Raw genomic sequence first — 21554 nt, 5'->3', positions numbered from 1 at the left:
CACTGGCTTGGTACTTACGTGAGACCATATTTGAAAAATACCAAAAAAAAAGGGGGGCTGGGGATTTGGTTCAGTATTAGAGAATGTGCCAAGCAAGCATATTACTCTGAATTCAATTCCCAGAACCAAAAAGAAGGAGAGGAGATATCAGTACTTAATTCATTAAGTTTTTAAGATTCCAATATAAGAGATATGTTTTAAATTTCAGTTTTCAACTTTTGTTGCTGTTAATACTATTGATTTCTACAGAGCAACAATATTTACTTAGACTTTTCTAACTCTATTGTACTTGATGAATTTTGGAGAATTTGCATTGTTTCCATTAGATAGATAATAACATCTGCAAACAAAGAGGCCTTAGTTTTGTTCTTCTGATCTGACTAGCCTACATTCTCTTTAATGTTGCATTACAGTGGCTGTTTCCTCCCGAAAAGCTGTAAAATTGAGTTGTGAATGGCAGTGATCCTTGTCTCAATCTCATTTGAAGGGGACATTTGCTCTTTCAACAGTAAGTTTTGGGATTGCTGTGATAAGAATATGATTTCTTTTAAATTTGCTGAGGGCTTTTTTTTCTTGAGCTTTTCAGCTCCAGCCTAGTGCTTTACCACTTGAGCCACAGCACCACTTCCAGTTTTCTGGTGGTCAATTAAAGATGAGTCTCAAGGAGTTTTGAGCCCGGACTGGCTTTGAACCATGATCCTCAGACCTCATATTTGGTTTTGGTTTTGGTTTTGCAAGTCTTGGGTCTTGAATTCAGGATCTGGGCACTGTCCTTGGGCTTTCTCAAGGCTAGCGCTCCAATACTTGAGTCTCAGCACCACTTCTGGATTTTTCTGTGTATGTGAGTACTGAGGAATTGAATCCAGGACTTTGTGCATGTTAGGCAAGCACTCTACCAGTAGGCCATGCTCCTGGCCCCTGCTGAGGAATTTTAAACATAGATATTAAAGTTTTGACAATTAGTTTCTGTGCATGTACTGTTCTGGTGTCAATTTAGATAAACTTTACAACTTCATTTTGTAGCATTATTCATTTATATCCTATTGTATTAGCAATCATATCATCATAAGTTAGATGCCATTATACATGCCTATAATCCCAGTACTCAGGATTCAGGAAAATTCTGAGTTTTAGATAAGCCTAGGTTTTATGGCGAAACCCTGTTTCATAAAATAAAATTATAAAAGCCAAACAAACATCTCTTGTATAATTATATTTTGATAATTTTCATTCTTGTTTATATAATAAAAATGCTCTTTCTTAGCCTTTAACATAAACAGTTATATCACTGGATTTGGATTTTCATTTATAAGTACTTAATTCAAATTTCTCCATTGATATTGTATCATTACTGTTAGACCATAGTACCAAGTAGACAGTTTTATGTCAATTAAATTGAAAATATTTTCAGATTTTGCTTAGGATTTCTTTTTCAGTATTTTTAATATTATTTTGTTTATGTTAGTTTACTAGTCATACAGAGGAGATTTAACTGATACATATATTCTAATATATTTTCCTCTATTTACAATATATTCTAATTGGATACAGTATGGTCCAATAAATCTGACTTCTATCACTCCCTTCTTTGTTCCACTTACCAAAACACTTTCAACTGGCTTCATTTTTCATTTTTATACTTACAATATGTTTCAACTGAATTCATCATATTCAATGTCTATTTCATAATTCTACGCTCTATGTTATTCTTTTATACATTTGTCCTTTTTGAAATTTCTTTTAAAAATATTGTTAAAATTTATAGTTTTAAAGGGGGAAAACAAGATGAGGGGGGAAGGTGGAGGAGGGAAATGGGGACAAAAACATGAGAAGGGGTATCAATGTTTGTGAAGTAATGTACATTCTATCTGGAGAATTTAATGTAACTTCTATTAATTGTAATTTAAAAAATAAATGAGAATGGAAAAACAAAAACAAAATTCTTGTTTCGGTAGCTTTCCAGATACCTTTTAGCTAATACTTTACTAAATGGTTTAATTCTTTTAATGGTAGATACCCAGTATAATTTTAATTTATCATATTGTACAACTTGCAATTTTCAATGTGTGATTTACCTACAACAAGTGCAGAAAAATGAGACATTGTTGCTTTGTGGAGTGTCTATAAAAACTAGGTAAGATCATCTGGCTACATCAGTATATGAAAAATTCTTTGTGCTCCTGTTCTATAAATGTTCACTATAACATAATGAAAGGAATAGCAAATTCCCCAAGTATAATTTGTTTTTTTAATTTGGAAGTATGAAAATTTAATTTTTAACACATTTTCAATTATAGATTTTTGAGATATAATTTTCAAACCTCCGGTTACTTTTAAGACTTTTCTCTGTGCAGTCATTTTGAGCAGTCTAATGATGATCCTTTCTATGGTTTTATTTCACTTATTTTGTTACAAGTTTGCTAATACTAAACGGAAATATATAATTTTTATGGATTTGATGTATTCTCCATCAGTTTGAGTAACTGTTAGTGATGTTTCCCCATCTAAACTCTGGTGATTCCTGCAAAGCCAGATGAGCACAGCACAGCGAAGGAAACTCTTTTCATTGTTTTGTTTTCTTTCTTGACCAGAGTAGTAAAAATAAAGCAGCTCATAAAATAGTATCAATAATAAAATAATCATTCCAATTATATATGTCTATATAATTATATTATGAATAATATTATTTCAATACATTTCAAAATTTACATAATATGAAAAAATCCTAACAAATATAACTAATGGTAATCTATAGAACAGTCAACAAAAGTCCAAAATTTATGAAGTTAGTTATATTAATCATTAATCAGTATAAAAGCAAGAAAAACATCATGGCTATATGATTACACAGGCAACCTGTTCAAATAAGGTAAGTTAGGAAGAAAATAATACAATTGAAAAAGTCAGATAATTAACAAGGATAACTGCTTATTTTACAATATAATATTAAAAATTTAAATATATTATATGATTATATATAATTATATATTATATATTATACCACATTAACTATATTATACTATTGTTTATTTTTGCAAGTCCTATGGCAGAACCTAGGTAATGTTCCTGAGCTTTTCTACTGAAGCCTAGCATACTTATTGAACCATAGCTCTACTTACAGCATTTTTGTGGTTAGAAAACAGTCCCATATACTTTCCTGCTCATGCTGGCTTTGAACCATAATTCTCAGATCTCAGCCTTCTGAATAGCTAGGATTATATGTATGAGTCACCTGATGCTCAACTAATCATTTTTTCAGTGAATAGTCTATTCTTGCTATTAACAATTGATGCAAATATTACAAATGAAAGAACTTATAGTTTGCATGTGTCAGGGATATACATAAAAAATCTGACTTATGGGTCGGGAGTTTGGCCTCATGGTTAAAGTGCTTGTCTAGCATGCACGAAGACCAGGGTTCGATTCCTTGGTACCACATACATACAAAAAAGCGGGAAGTGGTGCAGAGGCTCAAGTGGTAGAGCTCTAGCCTTGAGAAAGTCCAAGGACAGCACTGAGGCCCTGAGCTCAAGCCCAGGACTGGCAAAACAAAAAACAAAAAAACCTGACTCATAATGTGAACAAAATTAATATTATATATCTATGATTATGTATACCTGTATCTCTTAATCTATTTTTTATTTATCATTTATACATAATATATAAATATTATTTCTGTAATATTTATTGTAGTCCTATAATCTAGGTGTCCATTTAATTAATGCAGGCTATTTGATATAATTAAGATCATGTATATTCAATATGTAAAATCAGTTAATTTTTTTCTTTTTTGCCAGTCTTGGGCTTAGGCTCAGGGCCTGAGCACTATTCTTGGACTTTCTCAAGACTTAGCACTCTACCACTTGAGCCTCAGCACCACTTCCAGCTTTTTTCAATGTATGTGGTACCGAGGAATCGAACCCGAGTCTTTGTGCATGCTAGACAAGCACTCTACCAGTAGGCCAAACCCCCAGCCCCTAACATCAGTTATTTTAAAAAACAACTATGGGGGCTGGGAGTTTAGCCAAGTGGTAGAGTCCTTGCCTAGCGTGCACCAAGGCCCGGGTTCGATTCCTCAATACCACATACATAGAAACAAAAAACGCTGGAATTGGGCTGAGGCTCAAGTAGTAGAGCTCCAGCCTTGAGAAAGTCCAAGGACAGTGCTCAGGCCCTGAGCTCAAGCCCAGGACTGGCCAATGATACATGAAAACCCTATGTATAACATTTTTAAATATTGCAATTCTAAGTGATATAAAAAGTCTGTTTTTCTTTTCTTTTCTTTTCTTTTTTAGTATTTTTTTTTTGCCAATCCTGGGGCTTGAATTCAGGGCTTGAGCACTATCCCTGAGCTTTTTCAAGGCTAGAGTCTACCAACACAATTCTAAGTGGTATAAAAAGTCTGTTTTTCTTTTATTTTTTAAATATATATATATGTATATATATATATATATATATATATATATATATATTGACAGTCCTCGGGTTTGAACTCAGGGCCTGAACACTGTCCTTATACTTTCTCAAGACTAGAGCTCTACCACTTGAGCCACAGTGCCACTTCCACCTTTTTCTATATGTGTTACTGAAGAATCGAACCAGGGTCTTAGTGCATGCGAGGCAAGCACTCTCCCACTAGGCCAAACTCCCAGCCATGTCTTTTTTTTTTTCTATTTACCCTCAAGTTAATGAAAAGCTCTATGAGAAATAGTTCCTATTTCCATCATTAGAAATTAAAATAGGAATGGCACTATATACATATATATATGAACATGTATACAATAAATGATTACAGCACTCAGGCTCTGATAACTGTTAGCCTGAGGAGGGACTGTATAGTTTTTTTTCTATCATAATGGCAGATAACTTATCAGAAAAACCTGCAATATAACACCATGAAAGGATATTACTAGAGTTCCAAATTTTGAGAAAATTATTAGAAATTACTAGAAACTCACCAGAAAATCATAAGAAACTATTTCAAAGATTCTTTCATGTATTTCTCCTTCCTTTTCTAGCACCAGTTCTGATTAAGATTTATACTTTCAGATATTCTGTGGGATATTATACTTAATGTTGATGAGCCCAACATTAAGAAGCTACACTTTTCATCTATGGCAAAATCTTATTAGAAACTTTATAAAATTCTTTGAGATTAAATTTTCAAAGGTAAGGTATAGCTCTGTATTTTGAGTTCAACTGCAGTGATTTTCTTTGTCTTAATTCTAACAACCTGTGAGGCTCCCTCTCTTGCTTTCAGTGACCCTTACTATCAGATATCATTATTTCTGCTTCTCAAAAGACCTCCAATCAGTTTACAAATGGAAACATGGGCAAGTCACATGTAGCTTAAGTACATAAAATGTATAGAACACAATAAAATCTCAGTGTCTTTTAAATATGATCAAAATATTTGATACCTGACTGTAATAATGAAGTACAAAACGATCATGCAAGTTAAAGAGGCCTTTAACAGCAGGTTAAGTAGCAACAATAAGGTAAACAGGTTTAATTCTAATTGTTAGTGCTGCCTTTGCTACAGTAGCAAATATGCTAAGAACGATTTGAATATTAAAAAGAAATGGAGCCTCAGATTTTTCTGTGGTTACTCTCAGTAGGCAGAGCTCACATAGCTCTTTTATCTCAGCAGCTGGCAAATTTCACTAGGGTTGTAGCCCTGTAGCAGGTAACAGCTGCTGAGTGTTACAGCTCAAGGCAGATAATATCTGCCTGTGTTGCAGTTCCATTGAGTTAAAAGAATGATGTTCGGGACAATGGAGGAGAGTGTGAATAATTTTATTTTAAAGAGAACTGTCTAGCTCAAAGGAAAAGTCACTGCTTACACCACCCCATTATCCTTCCTCTCTTCCTTAGGCGAATGTCTCTGTGCCTCTGTCTCCTGGGTTGTGCTCTGATGGCTTGCCCCTATTATAACTAGATGCTTTAAGAAGTGTACTTTATTGGGCAGGCCCTGAAACATTTTGATAGGGTTAATTCCTCCTCAGGTTCCTTATGCAAACCCTATCCCCAGGGTCACAGGAAAGTTATTGAAATTAAATGTCCTAGAGAAGAACAGGGACAAGAATTTCCAAAACAAGGTCTCATTTACATCTCATTTCCCCTGCTAGGCCAAGACTATTGTTTCTAAGACTTTGGATCCTAACTCAATTTTCTCTTTCAATCCTAGCACTCTGGGCTGAGGGAGGAAGATGGTGAATAACATACAAGTTCAGGCTTACCTGAACACTGATGCCTACTGACAAGAAATATTGCACTAAAGGTAGGATGCACCAAGAAAACTGTGCTGGCACACTCCCTGAGGTTTTGGAAATTTAAAAAATAGAATATCTATCAAAAACTCTAAGTGCAGATTAAAACAAAGTGAAATCTGTATTTTCTTTGATTTAAAAATAAATCTTAATTACATGTATACTTGAACTATTTACTGAATTCAGTTATAAGTACACAACTCACTTTTACTCTATTACATGCTGTGTGTTGGCAAATTTACATTGTGTACCTATTATTTTTCATGTTTGTTTTTGGGGGCCCTAGAGGAAAGTATGACTACAGTGTTAACAACACTGATGTCTTTCAGCCATAAAGGCTGGCACTGTGATTCAAGTCTAAGCCTATAAAAGGTTCCAGAAAGTATTCCTCATTATGTGTAGGTAATTCAGACACTAGTGAGCAAAGTAACAGGAAACAGCAGAGCCCTGCAGAGCCCCTCTCCTTTGGATGCAGGCACAGGGGTAAGGCATCTGCCTTTGCAGTAAGTGGATTACAATACCATTTCCAAAAGAAGTCTTTTAGTCGTCAAAATAAGAGGCTCTCCAAAGTTGCACCTTTTCCTTACTACTTATCTTTTGATTTACTAAGTTTTGGCACAATTTAACTACAAAACCCTTCCCATGGGTTTTGGCTGACTCCTATATTCAGGAAGACATGCAAACATGGGGATCTCATGTCTATTCTTATAAGGACAGGTTTGTCATTTGAACAGTTGGAACACCAGGTCAACTAGAGGAATGACAAGATCATTTAGAGATTTAGGGGAGAATGACATGCCCAGTTGGTGAGGCACTGAAGAATGATATCATTAGTATTACCTTCCTTCTTAGGTGTAATTAGGAAAGGGACTGGGAAAAGGGGAAAGGGACAGTGTGATGACAAAATTCTTTTTTTTCATGTATTTTTATTGTAATTAATAGGAGGGTTACATGATATTTGCCAGACAGAAGGTGCATTAATTCACATACATTGATACCCTTCCACCTGTCTTGGACCCGATTTCCCTCCCCCCCCACCACCCCTCATCTTGTTTTCCCCCCTTCCCTATCCAATTTCAAATAACCAAATACAAATATATCCGATATATCAGGTAACAAAGTGAGATACTGTAACAATATGAGATAACCAAGGGACAACAAAAGAGATGAGAGATAACATAGTACCTTAAGGACAACAGTCATTCATTATATGGCTTATGTTTCTATATCCTAGAGATCCTTTCAGTTAGCCTCATACTATATGGGCTTTTGTATCTAGGTTTTGCTCTATTGCAAATCTCTGCTAGGAGAGCCCAAGGTTTCTACTGATTTTGACAAATGAGGGAAACCATTGAGCCTATCTTCCTTTGAGTCTGGCTTACATCACTTAATGTGAGTTTTTCTAAGTCTTTCCATTTCCTAACAAATGGGGCAATGTCATTTTTTCTGACAGCAGCATAGAATTCCATTGTGTACAAATACCACATCTTGTTGATCCACTCATCAACTGAGTGACATCTAGGTTGGTTCCATACCTTTGCTATGGTAAATAGTGCTGCAATGAACATTGTTGTGCTAGCCGATTTAGTATGTCCTTGTTTCTGGATGGTTGGGTAAATGCCAAGTAGTGGAATTGCTAGGTCATAGGGGAGCTCTATGTTTAGTCTTTTGAGGAACTGCCATACTGCTTTCCATAGTGGTTGAATGAGTTTGCTCTCCCATAAACAATGTAATAGTGATCCCTCCTGGCCACATCCCCTCCAGCATCTGTTGTTATTAGTTCTCTTGATACTGGCCATTCTAACTGGAGTGAGGTGGAATCTTAGAGTTGTTTTGATTTGCATTTCTTTTATGACCAGAGATGTTGAGCATTTCTGCATGTGTCTATAGGCCATTTTTGTTTCTTGTTCAGAGAAGACTCTCTTTAAGTCTTTGGCCCATCTTTTAATGGGATGGTTGTTACTTTGGAGATTAGTTTTGGAGTGATTCAATTTTTTGAGTTGTTGATCTATTTTAGATATGAGGCCTTTGTCCATTGTTTGGTTGGTGAAGGTCTTCTCCCACTCTGTAGGCTTCCTAATTAATTTACTAGCTATGTCCTTTGCCATACAAAAGCTCCGCAGTTTAATGCAGTTCCACTTATCCAGCCTTTCTCTGATTTGTTGTGATTCTTTGTCCTTATTAAGAAAGTTTCGACCTGTGCCAAGGAGGCCTCGTGCATCTCCTATTCCTTCCTGTAAAGTTTTCAGTGTGTCAGCTTTTACCTCAAGGTCTTTGATCCATTTGGAGTTAATTCTAGTGCAAGGTGACAAAGAAGGATCCAACTTTAGTTTTCTGCAGGTGCTTAACCAGTTCTTCCAGCACAACTTGTTGAAGAGGCTGTCTTTCTTCCATTCTATTTTTTTGGCTCCCTGTCAAAGATTAGGTGGCCATAGGTCTGTGGTTTAATATCTGGGTCCTCAGTTCTATTCCATTGGTCTTCAGGCCTGTTCTAGTGCCAGTACCAAGCTGTTTTGATAATTATAGCTCTGTAATAGAGTCTTATCTGAGATCTTGAACAGGAGTTCAAGTGTGAGAAGTCAATTGCTTCTGGGGGAAGCTTGACTGGTGAATCCATTCTCCCTGGAATCCAGGGATAGGTGCATAGTCTGGTAGGTTAGAGAAATCCCCTGAGCTGAGAGTTCTGGGGGCTTATCTTTGAGGCACTGAATATTTGTGCAGGGGTGGTTAACAGTGGTATTTTGATGTGGTTTCTTGTATCAGAGTTCAAGCACAGTCTTTCTGGTGTTATTTTCACAACACCCAGTTTCTAATTTCTAGATCCAAAAAGGCCTGGTAGTCATCCCTGATAGGAGTTACTATGGATTCTTTTAACTCCTGAAAATACAGAGTAGATAATGAGTTTACGCCATGCAGTGATAGGTCATGTCAGCATTTATGGCAGGATACATTTTTATTATTACATACATCAGAGACCATCTAATAATAATTTTAGAAGGGATTTCTTTATGATTTTGATCAGCAGTAAGTAGGATTGCTATAAAAATCAAGCCTATGCTTTTACTTTTGTCAATTTTAGTTTTTTTCCTTTTCTTTTTTTTTGTGGGTCATGGGACTTGAATTCTGGACGTGGGTGCTATCCCTGAGCTCTTCAGTTCAAGGCTACCACCCTACCCTTGAGCAAGCCCCACTTCCCATTTTCTAGAGGTTAATTGGAGAAAAGAGTCTCTGGTTCTTTGGTTCCCAGGCTGGCTTTGAACCTTGATCCTTAGATCTCAATCTCCTGAGTAGCTAGGATTACAGTCTTGAGTCACCACACCCAACCTCATTTCAGTTTTAAAATGACATGGTGTACATATGTAAAAACAAAACCAGATACCCTTAAAGTATGAGTGAGTTGGGGAGAGATAACTGTTCAAGCTTCATTGTACTCATGAATAAACATGATAAATTGAAACCACCTTGTGCAACTACATAAAAATAATTTAAATAACATAAAACAGAAAAAAATAAAATGCCACTTATCCATTCAACTTCCCAAGAAGTTGGTGGGTTATAGTTATAGTCTCTGTCTGCAGCTCCCCATTTACCCCTTATAACCTAAGTTTCATTCAAGAATGCCCTTAAAGGAAATTCAATGTCTAATTGTCTATTAGCTACTGATATAATATTAAACTTCTTTCATGAGATAGCTCCTGTCTGCCAAGGAAGGAAATTAAAAATGATAAGTTGGTGTACTTGAATGAACATCTTATACTGCTTTCATAGATTGATAATTGTCTTGGTATTTCTAAATATATTGATTGTTGGGGCCTTATCTCCATCTCTGAGGCCTGTTCATCACTCTGGCTCAACAGAAAGGGCTTTGACCAGGCATTCCTCACATTCCTTGCATACCTCTCTTATCTCTGTGCACATGATTACACTGAGCAACCCCCCCCCCCCCAGTAGTGCAGGTCTCTGTGCTTTCCTGCTCTGGTCCCGCCCAGTACCTAAAAGTTTGTCCTGGAACCTTAGTGATAGCACAATGGCTCTCTTCCTATTGGCTAGCTTCCCAGTTCCCACCTTCTCTTTCCCCAACAGTATATAACTAAGTGCCTCATGCAATAAACCAGAGATCTGCTGCACTTTCATGGCTGACACAGTTCCTGGCTTGGTGTGTGGTTTCTTCCCCAGTAATTGGGGGAGGCTGGGTCATCGATACTTACCATCTCACTCTGCTCCTGGGGACTTCAGGCTGGCCCTGGATGTCCATCCCCATACCTGTGTTGCTCCACAGTAGCAACAATTGATAACATTAAAAGAATTCTAGATATCTATTTATGTAAGTATGTATAAATTTGTATATTCACATGTACATATATGTGTATATGTGTTTATGTATTTATGTATAGATATAAATGTATCTATATATAGATAACAGATATCTATCTCTATATACAGATGGATTTTTTAATATTAAATTAATCTGGGGGGTTTCTGGTCCTGAGGCTTGAACTCAGTCTTGGCCCTGTTCCGGGGCTTTTTTTTTACTCAAAGCTAATGCTCTACGAGTTGAGCCACAGCTCTACTTTGGGCTGTTTTGGTAGTTATTCGGAGATCTGAGTCTCACAGACATTTCTAACACAGCTGGCTTTGATTTACAATTCTCAGAACTCAGCCTCCCGAGGAGCTAGGATGACAGGAATGAGCCATTAGTACCAGGCAGAAAATAATATTTTTGCAATACTCAGTCAAGGAAAAGAACATTTGTAGTTTTCCTTTATGTTTAAGTTCATAATTCATCTCCTCAAGTTCACAACTACCTGAGAAAGTTGTATAGTTTAAGTGAAGGTTCTAGTTTTTGTCTGTGGATAATCAATTACTGACTGAATTGCTTTTACATCTTTGTTAAAGTTCAGAGTATATTAAAAGCCAGCTATTTCCATATGCATTTGATGAATGTATCTCGTTAATTTTTCTATATAGTATTGATATTATGCCTAAATGTACAATAAAATTAAAATGAATACTTTTACACTTTCTTTTTGGAGGAATTTTAAGCTTTTCCAGTCATTTTTTTAATTAAAGAATTTATTAACATTGATTTTTACATTATATTTCAAATGACAAGTTTAACAAACAAGAGTTCAAGAAGGGAATATCTATATAAAATCACTGGGACTTAGTTTTTAGAACTTAATCCAAATTAGGCTAAGGGTTTGTATGTCATAGAAACATACTAATTTATGAAATTAAACATGGAGGAATTTTAAACATTTCCAGTTATTTTATTTTTTAACCTAAATTTTAAGACAATCTTACTTTGATCTCATTAGATAATCACATTATCAATTTTATTTTCTATATTAATATGGTTGTATTTAATTTTTAGATTAATTTATACCTTGGAAGCTTACTAAATCTATTGATTTCAACAAAGATATCTTTTGCTATAATTCCTTAGAGTTTTCTTAACAGACAATTATGTCTGATAGGAATAAAAAAGTTAATCCTTACTTTCCATATCTTATGCATTTTGTTATGTTCTTACTATCAGAAAATATTGACTAAAATGTTAAGATATCATTACTTCCTTTTTGTAGATGGAAGAAAAAAATTGATAGAACAATATTTATGAAATGTAGTTTATTTTTACAGGCATTTTATATATATTTTTTTATTGTAATTAATAAAGGGTTACATGATATTTGCCAGATAGAAGGTGCATTAATTCACATACATTGATACCCTTTCACATGTCTTGGTACCCATTACCCTCCCCACACCCACCACCCACTCCCCATATTGGTTTTCCCCCCTTCCCTATCAAGTTTCAGATAACCAAATACAAATAAATTCAATATATCAGGTAACAAAGTGAGATACTGTAACAATATGAGATACCCAAGGGACAGCAAAGGAGATGAGGGATAACATAGTACATTAAGGATAACAATCATTCGTTATATGGCTTTTGTTTCAATACCCTGGAGGTCCTTTCAATTAGCTTCATACTGTATGGCCTTATGTATCAAGGTTTTGCTCTATTGCAGATCTCTGAGAGTAGAGCCCAAGGTTTCTACTGATTATGACAAATGAGGGAAACCATTGAGCCTAAGTTCCTTTGAGTCTGGCTTACTTCACTTAATATGATTTTTTCTAAGTCTTTCCATTTCCTAACAAATGGGGCAATGTCATTTTTTTGACAGCAGCATAGAATTCCATTGTGTACAAATACCACAACTTGTTGATCCACTCATCAACTGAGTGACATCTAGGTTGGTTCCATATCTTTGCTATGGTGAATAGTGCTGCAATGAACATTGTTGTGCTAGTGGATTTAGTATGCCCTAGATTCTGGATGGTTGGGTAAAAGCCTTTTGCTGCACTGCCATACTGCTTTCCATAGTGGTTGAATGAGTTTGCACTCCCACCAACAGTGTAGTAGTGATCCCTCCTGGCCATATCCCCTCCAGCACCTGCTATTATTCATTTTCCTGATTCTGGCCATTCTAACTGGAGTGAGGTGGAATCTTAGAGTTGTTTTGATTTGCATTTCTTTTATGACCAGAGATGTGGAGCACTTCTTCATGTGTCTATAGGCCATTTTTGTTTCTTCTTCAGAGAAGACTCTCTTTAACTCTTTGGCCCATCTTTTAATGGGATGGTTGTTACTTTGGAGATTAGTTTTGGAGTGACTCAATTTTTTGAGCTGTTGATATATTTTAGATATGAGGCCTTTGTCCATTGTTTTGTTGGTGAAGATCTTCTCCCCCTCTGTAGGCTTCCTAATTAATTTACTAGCTATGTCCTTTGCCATACAAAAGCTCTGCAGTTTAATGCAGTCCCACTTATCCAGCCTTTCTCTGATTTGTTGTGATTCTTGGTCCTTATTAAGGAAGTTTCAACCTGTGCCAAGGAGGCCTAATGTATCTCCTATTCGTTCTTCTAAAGTTTCCAGTGTGTCAGCTTTTACCTCCAGGTCTTTGATCCTTTTGGAGTTAATTCTAGTGCAAGGTGACAAAGAAGGATCCAACTTTAGTTTTCTGCAGGTGCTTAGCCAGTTCTGCCAGCACCACTTGTTGAAGAGGGTGTCTTCTTCCATTCTATTTTTTTGGCTCCCTTGTCAAAGATTAGGTGGCCATAGGTCTGTGGTTTAATATCTGGGTCCTCAGTTCTCTTCCATTGGTCTTCAGGCCTGTTCTTGTGCCAGTACCAAGCTGTTTTGAGAATTATAGCCCTGTAATAGAGTCTAAAGTTTGGAATTGAAATTCCTCCGGCATTGTTCTTTCTGGTAAGAAGTATTTTTGCTATACGGGGTCTTTTATTATTCCATATGAAATTTTGAATTGCCTCTTCTATTTCTTTAAAGAATGCCATTGGGATATTGATGGGTATTGTGTTGAATTTGTAGATAGCCCTTGGCAAGATTGTCATTTTCACAATGTTGATTCTTCCAATCCAGGAGCATGGGAGATTTTTCCATTTCCTTAGTTCTGCTTTAATTTCCTTTTTTAGGGTTTTAAAGTTTTCGTCAAAAAGGTCCTTTACATTCTTAGTTAAGCTAATTCCTAGGTACTTTATTGTCTTTGAGGCTATTGTGAAAGGAGTTGCTTTCCTGATTATTGCCTAGTTCCTCTCACTGTTGGCCTAAAGGAAGGCAGTTGATTTTTGAGGGTTAATTTTAAAGCCTGCTACTCTTCCAAAGTTCTGAATCAGCTCAAGGAGCTTGGGAGTAGAGTCTGTAGGATTCTTTAAATACAGAATCATGTCATCTGCAAAGAGGGATAGTTTTACTTCCTCTTTCCCTACTTGGATCCAGTTTATGCTTGCTTCTTGCCTTATTGCACTGGCTAGGAATTCTAGTACTATGTTAAAGAGTAGTGGAGAGAGTGGGCATCCTTGTCTCATTCCTGATTTTAGAGGGAATGGCTTTAGATTTTCACCATTAAGTGTAATACTAGCAGTGGGTTTCTCATACACAGCCTTTATTACTTTGAGGAATGTTCCATGGATTCCTAGTTTCTCCAGAGCTTTTAACATAAAGGGGTGTTGGATCTTGTCGAATGCCTTTTCCGCGTCTATTGAGACAATCATGTGATTTTTGTCCTTGCTCCTGTTGATGTGTTGAATTATATTAATTGTTTTGCATATGTTGAACCAGCTTTGCCGCCCTGTGATGAATCCTGTTTGATCATAGTGTATAATTTTGTTGTAGACGGTTGGCCAGTATTTTGTTGAGAAGTTTTACATCGATGTTCATCAAAGAAATAGGTCTATAGTTCTCTTTCTTTGATGAATCTCTGTCTGGTTTGGGGATGAGGGTTATACTGGCTTCATAGAATGAGTTTGGTAAGGAACCTTCATTTTCAATTTCGTTGAAGAGCTTGAGGAGTATTGGTGTGAGTTCTGCTTTGAAGACCTTATAGAATTCAGCTGTGAATCCATCTGGCCCTGGGCTTTTCTTAGGTGGAAGTTCTCTAACTGCCATTTCTATTTCAGAGCTTGAAATAGGCCTGTTGAGTTGGCTTAGTTCTTCTTGGTTCAGTGTGGGTATGTTAATATTGGCTAGGAATTCATCCATTTCATCTAGAGTCTCAAATTTGTTGGCATAAAGGTTTGAGAAGTATTCCCTCATGATATTCTGGATCTTGGTAATTTCTGTCGTGATATTACCATTTTCATCTGCGATTTTGTTTATTCTGATATGCTCTCTTCTTTTTTTGGTAAGATTTGCTAAGGGCTTGTCAATTTTTTTAATTCTTTCAAAGAACCAACTCCTTCTTTCGTTGATTCTTTCTATAGTTTTTTTTGGATTTCAAATCCTTTAATTCTGCTTTGATTTTAATAATTTGCTTTCTTCTACTGGGATTAGGGTTGGTTTGTTGCTCTTTTTCCAGGAGCTTAAGGTGAGACATTAACTTGTTGGTTTGCACATTTTCCAACTTGTTGTTGTAGGCACTCAGCGGTATAAATTTTCCTCTGAGTACTGCCTTTGCTGTGTCCCAAGGTATTTTGTGTGCTCCTTATTGTTAAATTTCATAAACTGTTGGATTTCTGTTCTGATCTCTTCGATGACCCATTGGTGATTCAACAATGTGTTGTTCAGTCTCCATGAGTTACAGGGTTTTCGTTGGTAGAGATGTGTGTTGAGTTCCAATTTGATGCCTTTGTGGTCTGAGAGTGTGCATGGAATAATTTCTGTGTTTCTGAATCTGTCCAGGTTTGTTTTATGGCCTAAGATGTGATCTATTTTGGAAAATGTTCCATGTGTTGCTGTGAAAAACGTATATTGTGTTGTTGCTGGGTGGAATATTCTGCAGATGTCTGTTAGATCTAGTTGGTCTATATAGTTGTTCAGTTCTAAGTTTTCTCTGTTGAGTTTTTGCCTTGTTGATCTGTCCATAGGTGAGAGTGGTGTGTTTAAGTCACCAACAATCATTGTGTTTCAATCTATGTATGGCTTCAGTGTAAGTAAAGTTTGCTTGATGAAGTTTGGAGCTCCGGGATTGTGGGTGTAAATATTTAGGATCGTTATGTCTTCCTGGAAGAAAGATCCCTTTAGTAGTATGTAGTAACCTTCTTTGTCTTTTCTTACTAATTTTAGTTTGAATTCTATTTTATCTGATATGAGGATGGCAACTACAGCCTGTTTATGGGGGCCGTTAGCTTGATAGAGTTTATTGGGCAGGTGGGAGTTGGACAGCTCCGCCTCCCTTGGTGAGGTGTTGGGTCTTAGGTAGCCAGCCTGTCAATCTCCAGTCAATGGCCTGAGGGGGGGAGGGCTGTTGAGGGAAGGGACAGGATTCTAAATTCCTTGCCCCCCTGCTCCTGCCAGTCTTTCTCGGGTGGGTGTTGGGATCTGAGTTCTATTGCTTGGCACTGCTCTGCTTTCCCTATGTGTTTGGGGATGCTCTGTATTACTCACGCCTCTGCGTTCCGTCTGCGGGTGATCCATGGTGGTGGGGAGTCTTTCACTCCCCTCGGGTCTCTGCCGCCGCCTGTGTTGCACATCTGGGTTCAGCTGCTTGCTGTTCTGGTTCCGTGTCTGGGTTCTGTTGCTTCTGCCGCTCGCTGGCGCTGGTTTCTGCAGAAGCCAGGCTGCCTGGCCGGGAGCCCTCTGCCAGCCGTCAAGGTTTTCTGGTGCTTTCGAGGCTTGGAGCCGGAGAAGAAAGGTGGGGGAGGGGTCTTCGCGTTCCGAATTCTTTGAGAAAGTTGGATGTGAGCTTTATCTGGATTTTGTTTTCCGGTTCCAGTCCTTCTCCGTTGCTTCTTGAGTTTGTTGTTGTGGATTTCTTAAGATAATTGGCTCGTGGGACTCCCTGGTTCTCCCTTTTGGTGAGAGAGAGCTAGGCAGCGTCCCTATTGTCTCGGCGCCATCTTCTGTTCTTTACAGGCATTTTTAAAATAGAAGAATTGCTTTTGTTTCATAACTATTATGAAGATGATTATAAATTTTTTCTTTATTCTTTTTTCATGATAAATAAAATCTAAAAATCTTTTTTAGTATGTTTATTTTATATTTCTCTATTTGTCTATTAGTGTGCAACTTTTTATCAGTATCTCTGTTATGATGATCTTATCAAATGAATTTTGATTTTCTATACTTTTATAATTTAAATAATAGCATGTCATCTCTATTAAGTGGTCCTTATTACTGGGGAAAGACTTACATGTCTTCATTCTTGCTTCCAAAACCTGATGTTTCTTAGTCATTTATATCATCTAGCATGAAGTAGCAGAAAATTGTTCTCTACTAAACCCTGAAGCATCCATCAAGCTTTCTGCACCCTAGTTCACAGCCAAAACCCTCTAGGAATCTTCCATATTTACATCTTTCTAGTGTCTTCTTTGCTGACTTTCTCTTAACTTCACCTGTGCTGTCCTGTAGAAAATGGCACACAGAATCACTGCTTAGAATCAGGGGAAAATGCTATTAACGACACTAAAATATTTACTTTTTAATATTTTCCTTGGTTTGTCATATTTTTAATTTGATAATGATTTACTTAACAGGTACTAGGAAGATGATACTTTGCTGTTAACCTTTTTTTTTTGGTGGCTGTGAGATTTCAACTCAAGACATCACAATTGATTGGCAAGTATTCTATTGTTGTTAACATTTATATTACAAGCCGCTGGCTTTAAATCAAACACAAAAATCACAAAGTGGAGTCAGCGAAAACTTATTATTTGCTATGCAGAGATTGGATCCAGATATTCAAACCATTATTATCAGAATCCTGGACATAAGGCACAAGTCTAACTTACAAAAAATAATATATTCACTCATTGGGTACATTTTAGCTTCCTTTGGGTAAGATCTTCCTATTAGGAAGATCTACAGAGAAAAGAAATCTGGGTAGACCAAATTTCTACCTGTAAACATAGTTAAATATAGATGGAATTTGAGTAAGAAAGCATATAATATGGATCCTAAATAGAGCAATGTTGTGTGTTTGTGTGTGTGTGTGTGTGTGTCTGCGTTTGAATTAGAATAGTTGGGGAAACAAATGTAAACCTCAAGTAGATGTCATCTTCCCCACCTCCTCAGTCGGACCTGTGCCTAGCTCACGTGGCTCTCACTTGAATTCTCACTGAGCTCTATATTCCATGAGCCACAAGGAACTAGATCAATGGAACCAACTGGATGTTGGACTCGGTTCTTCATAAGTCAGACAAATGGAAGAGCCAGCAGCATAACAGGGATATATAGCTCAAGTGTTTCCATTGATTATATGTATGCACATTGGTCCCACTGGTGTCAAATATAACATACAACTTCATGGATTAAAACTTGAAGATGGGTGAGCAAGGGACTAAACCAAGCATAAAGCTCTTCTGAAGTGTATTCAAGCAAGTAACAGAAATATCTGGTGTCTACAGCTTGATGTCTCTCTCCTCATTTTAGTGACACTAGTGATATTTTGACTTTCATGTATAATCAGGGATTTGAGACATTACTGAGTGATGATGAGCCTCTAATAGTTATTTACCTAATACCTCAATGTTTTCTCGATTTTCCTACTGATATTATAGCTAACTATGGAAATGAGGCAAATTTGGAGCCAATGATTTACTCTCATGGATAAAAATGGAAGATGAATTAACTTTGTTATAAATTTGCAATTTCTTTTCTACTTTCTAGAGTATATGATAATTTAAGTTTATTTGAACACCCTCAAGATGGAGTGAGTTATTATATTAAATAGTGACAACCTTATGTTAAAGTGATTTGGTACATCTGTTCCTGAGCCATGGTTTCCTTTTTATTCTTTTTTTTAGGGGGTGTGGGAGGTGTTGCATTTCAATGCTGTAGAAGCCTGTGATTTTAACTCAATTGTTCCTCTAACATACTATTTTTACCTTCATGTTATTCTATAAAGGTAAAAACAAACCAAAGAAAGTATACTGTTATTAGACATTTGACCTCAAAGAATCCTTTTATTCAATGCAGAATGGTTGACCTTACTACTTGAAGAACTACTTTTCCATCTATCTGGCTTACATTCTATTGCAGGAACCACAAAATTCTCCTAAGTGAACTTTCTGCTCCTATTCTGTTCTCCATTCTTATGTATCATGGACCACAAACCATATTTAATTATTAAACACATAATCTTCAAATTTATACTTTGTCTTGCAATAAGTTTACATCACCTCTGACTATAGTTACCTGTGTTTGAGACAAGGTAATAAGGCGGAGTAATTTTTGCGGAGTTCAGTTGACAATTATTTAACTATATGACTGGATTAAAATCTAATCTGTGTCAATTTTAGTTTTGTTTTTCTTGGGTGCTGGTTGTGGGCCTTGAATTCAAGGCCTGGGTGCTGTCCCTGAGCTTTTTGCTTAAGGTTAATACTAGCACTCTAGTAGAGCCATAGCTCTACTTTTGATGTTTTAGAAGTCAATTGGAGATAAAAGTCTCAAGGAAATTTACTTTCCAGGCTGTCTTCCATGTTTGCTAGATCTCAACCTCCTGAATAGCTAGTATTATAGGCAAAACAGACATGAGCAGCTTGTTTTGTTTGTGTTGAGACTTTGGTCCTTTCACTTGTTTGATCCTAAACTTCTTTGCTGGCTGGTGTACTATCACTTGGCCACACCTCCAGCCTCTATGTGTATTTTTCATAGCTGGGGGGTTGAAAACAGGTAAGAATAAATACTTTCAATTATAGTGCCTGTTCAGTGTGTAATCATAATCTATTACATTATATTCACCAGATAGAAGGTGCATTACTTCACAAACATGTTTTGGTCCCCATTTCTCTCCCCTCACCCTGACCCTCATCATCTTATCCTCATAGAAAGTGAAGATATTGATATCTGGAAACCATTCCAAATTAGCAGAAGGATTTTATGTTGCATTATGAGTTTTGAATTAAAAAAAAGAAAATATAAGGAATTCATTATTTTATTGCACAGAATGAAGTGGTGCTTGAGTCTAAAACTAAAAACAAGCCCAATTAGGATCTTGAAAAGTTATACTAAACTAAATACATTAAGTCAAGAGAACCTGGCACTGGTGGTTCACACCTGTAATCCTAGCTACTCTGGAGGCTGAGATCTGAGGATGGTGGTTCAAAGTGAGCCTGGGCAAACAAATCCAAGAAACTCTTATGTCCAATTAACCACTCCCCAAACCAGAATTAGAGATATGATTAAAATGGTGGAGTACTTGCCTTGAGCAAAAAAGCCTATACCCTGACTTGAAACATCAGTGCCCAAATAGACCGGGAAAATTCAAGAGGTCAAAAAAGGGAGACAGGCAAAAATGTCTTACTCTCTAGAGAAAGCAGCTACTTATCAAAATATATTTCTTTCTTTGCACTTGATCTTGAGTTTGGTAGAACACAGCAGGGCAAAGGCCACTGGAACGGAAGGATTAACGTGCCTGAAGTTGGGTTATAGAAGGAAAAGGGTACTGTGACATTTGGATTCCTGTGGACAAGTGATCATAGAGATGATTTTAAAAGCCAGAACCCCAGGAGCTTGATGCACATGTGCTCTATTGTGAATGATATCATATTGTTACGAAGTAACTGTTGGTTTTATAGGCTGTTCTTCACCCGACAATGGTGGTTGCAGCCAACTTTGCATCCCTCTCAGCCCAAGATCCTGGGAATGTGGATGCTTTCCTGGGTATAACCTACGATAACCTACGGCTGGACCAAAAAAGCTGGGCAGCTTTAGGTTGGTTACAGCAGACATTTTTATTTTGGTATGCAGATTAACATAATTCTGCTCCTAGAAGAGAGAAAACTTGAGAGTTTATCCATAAATAACCTTTCCAAAAACTCAATTAGGTTTATGTCTTCATAAAATTCAAAAGCATTTGTGTTTGATAATTTTTACCAAACGAAAAATACATAAATTGAGCATATTTATCTGTTGACTCAAACATTTACTTCCTGAATATGTTTATTAAACTTACATTTTTCTATGTTAATTTATTTCCTTAGTTGAATATTCACATTCATTTATATATTTTGATGTAAATCTGTATAAAATTAACACACTTTTCATATATGTGAGTAATTAATTATCATCAATGAAGACTTTCATTCTAAAATTTATTTCCTTTGGATTTTTTTGTTAGGGTATTTTTTTCATATATTTTTATTGTAATTAATAGAAGGGTTACAATATATTTGCCAGATAGGAGGTGCATTAATTCACATACATTGATACCCTTTCTCATGTCTTGGTCCCCATTTCCCTCCCCCCGACCCTCACCCCTCATCTTGTTTTCCCCCCTTCCCTATTCAATTTCAAATAACCAAATAGAAATATATCCAATATATCAGATAACAAAGTGAGATACTGTGACAATATGAGATTACCAAGGGACAGCAAAAGAGATGAGAGATAACATAGTACATTAAGGACAACAATCACTCATTATATGGCTTTTGTTTCTATATCCTAGAGGTCCTTTCATTTAGCAACATACTATATGGCCTTATGTATCTAGGTTTTGCTCTATTGAAAATTTCTGCTAGGACAGCCTAAGGTTTCTACTGATTATAACAAATGAGGGAAACCATTGAGCCTATGTACCTTTGAGTGTGGCTTACTTCACTTAATATGATTTTTTTTTCTGTCTTGCCACTTCCTTATAAATGAGGCCATGTCATTCTTTCTGACAGCAGCATAGAATTCCACTGTGTATAAATACCACATCTTGTTGATCCACTCATCAACTGAGGGGCATCTGATTTGGTTCCATGTCTTTGCTATGGTAAATACTGTTGCAATGAACATCGTTGTCTAGTGGATTTAGAATGTCCTTGTTTCTGGAT

This window comes from Megascapheus bottae, chromosome 9, assembly GCF_031878675.1.
Source record: "Megascapheus bottae isolate mThoBot1 chromosome 9, mThoBot2.hap1, whole genome shotgun sequence".
In the NCBI taxonomy this organism is placed as follows: domain Eukaryota; kingdom Metazoa; phylum Chordata; class Mammalia; order Rodentia; family Geomyidae; genus Megascapheus; species Megascapheus bottae.
The sequence above is the reverse complement of the archived record's forward strand: the minus strand, read 5'-3'. Positions refer to the sequence as shown.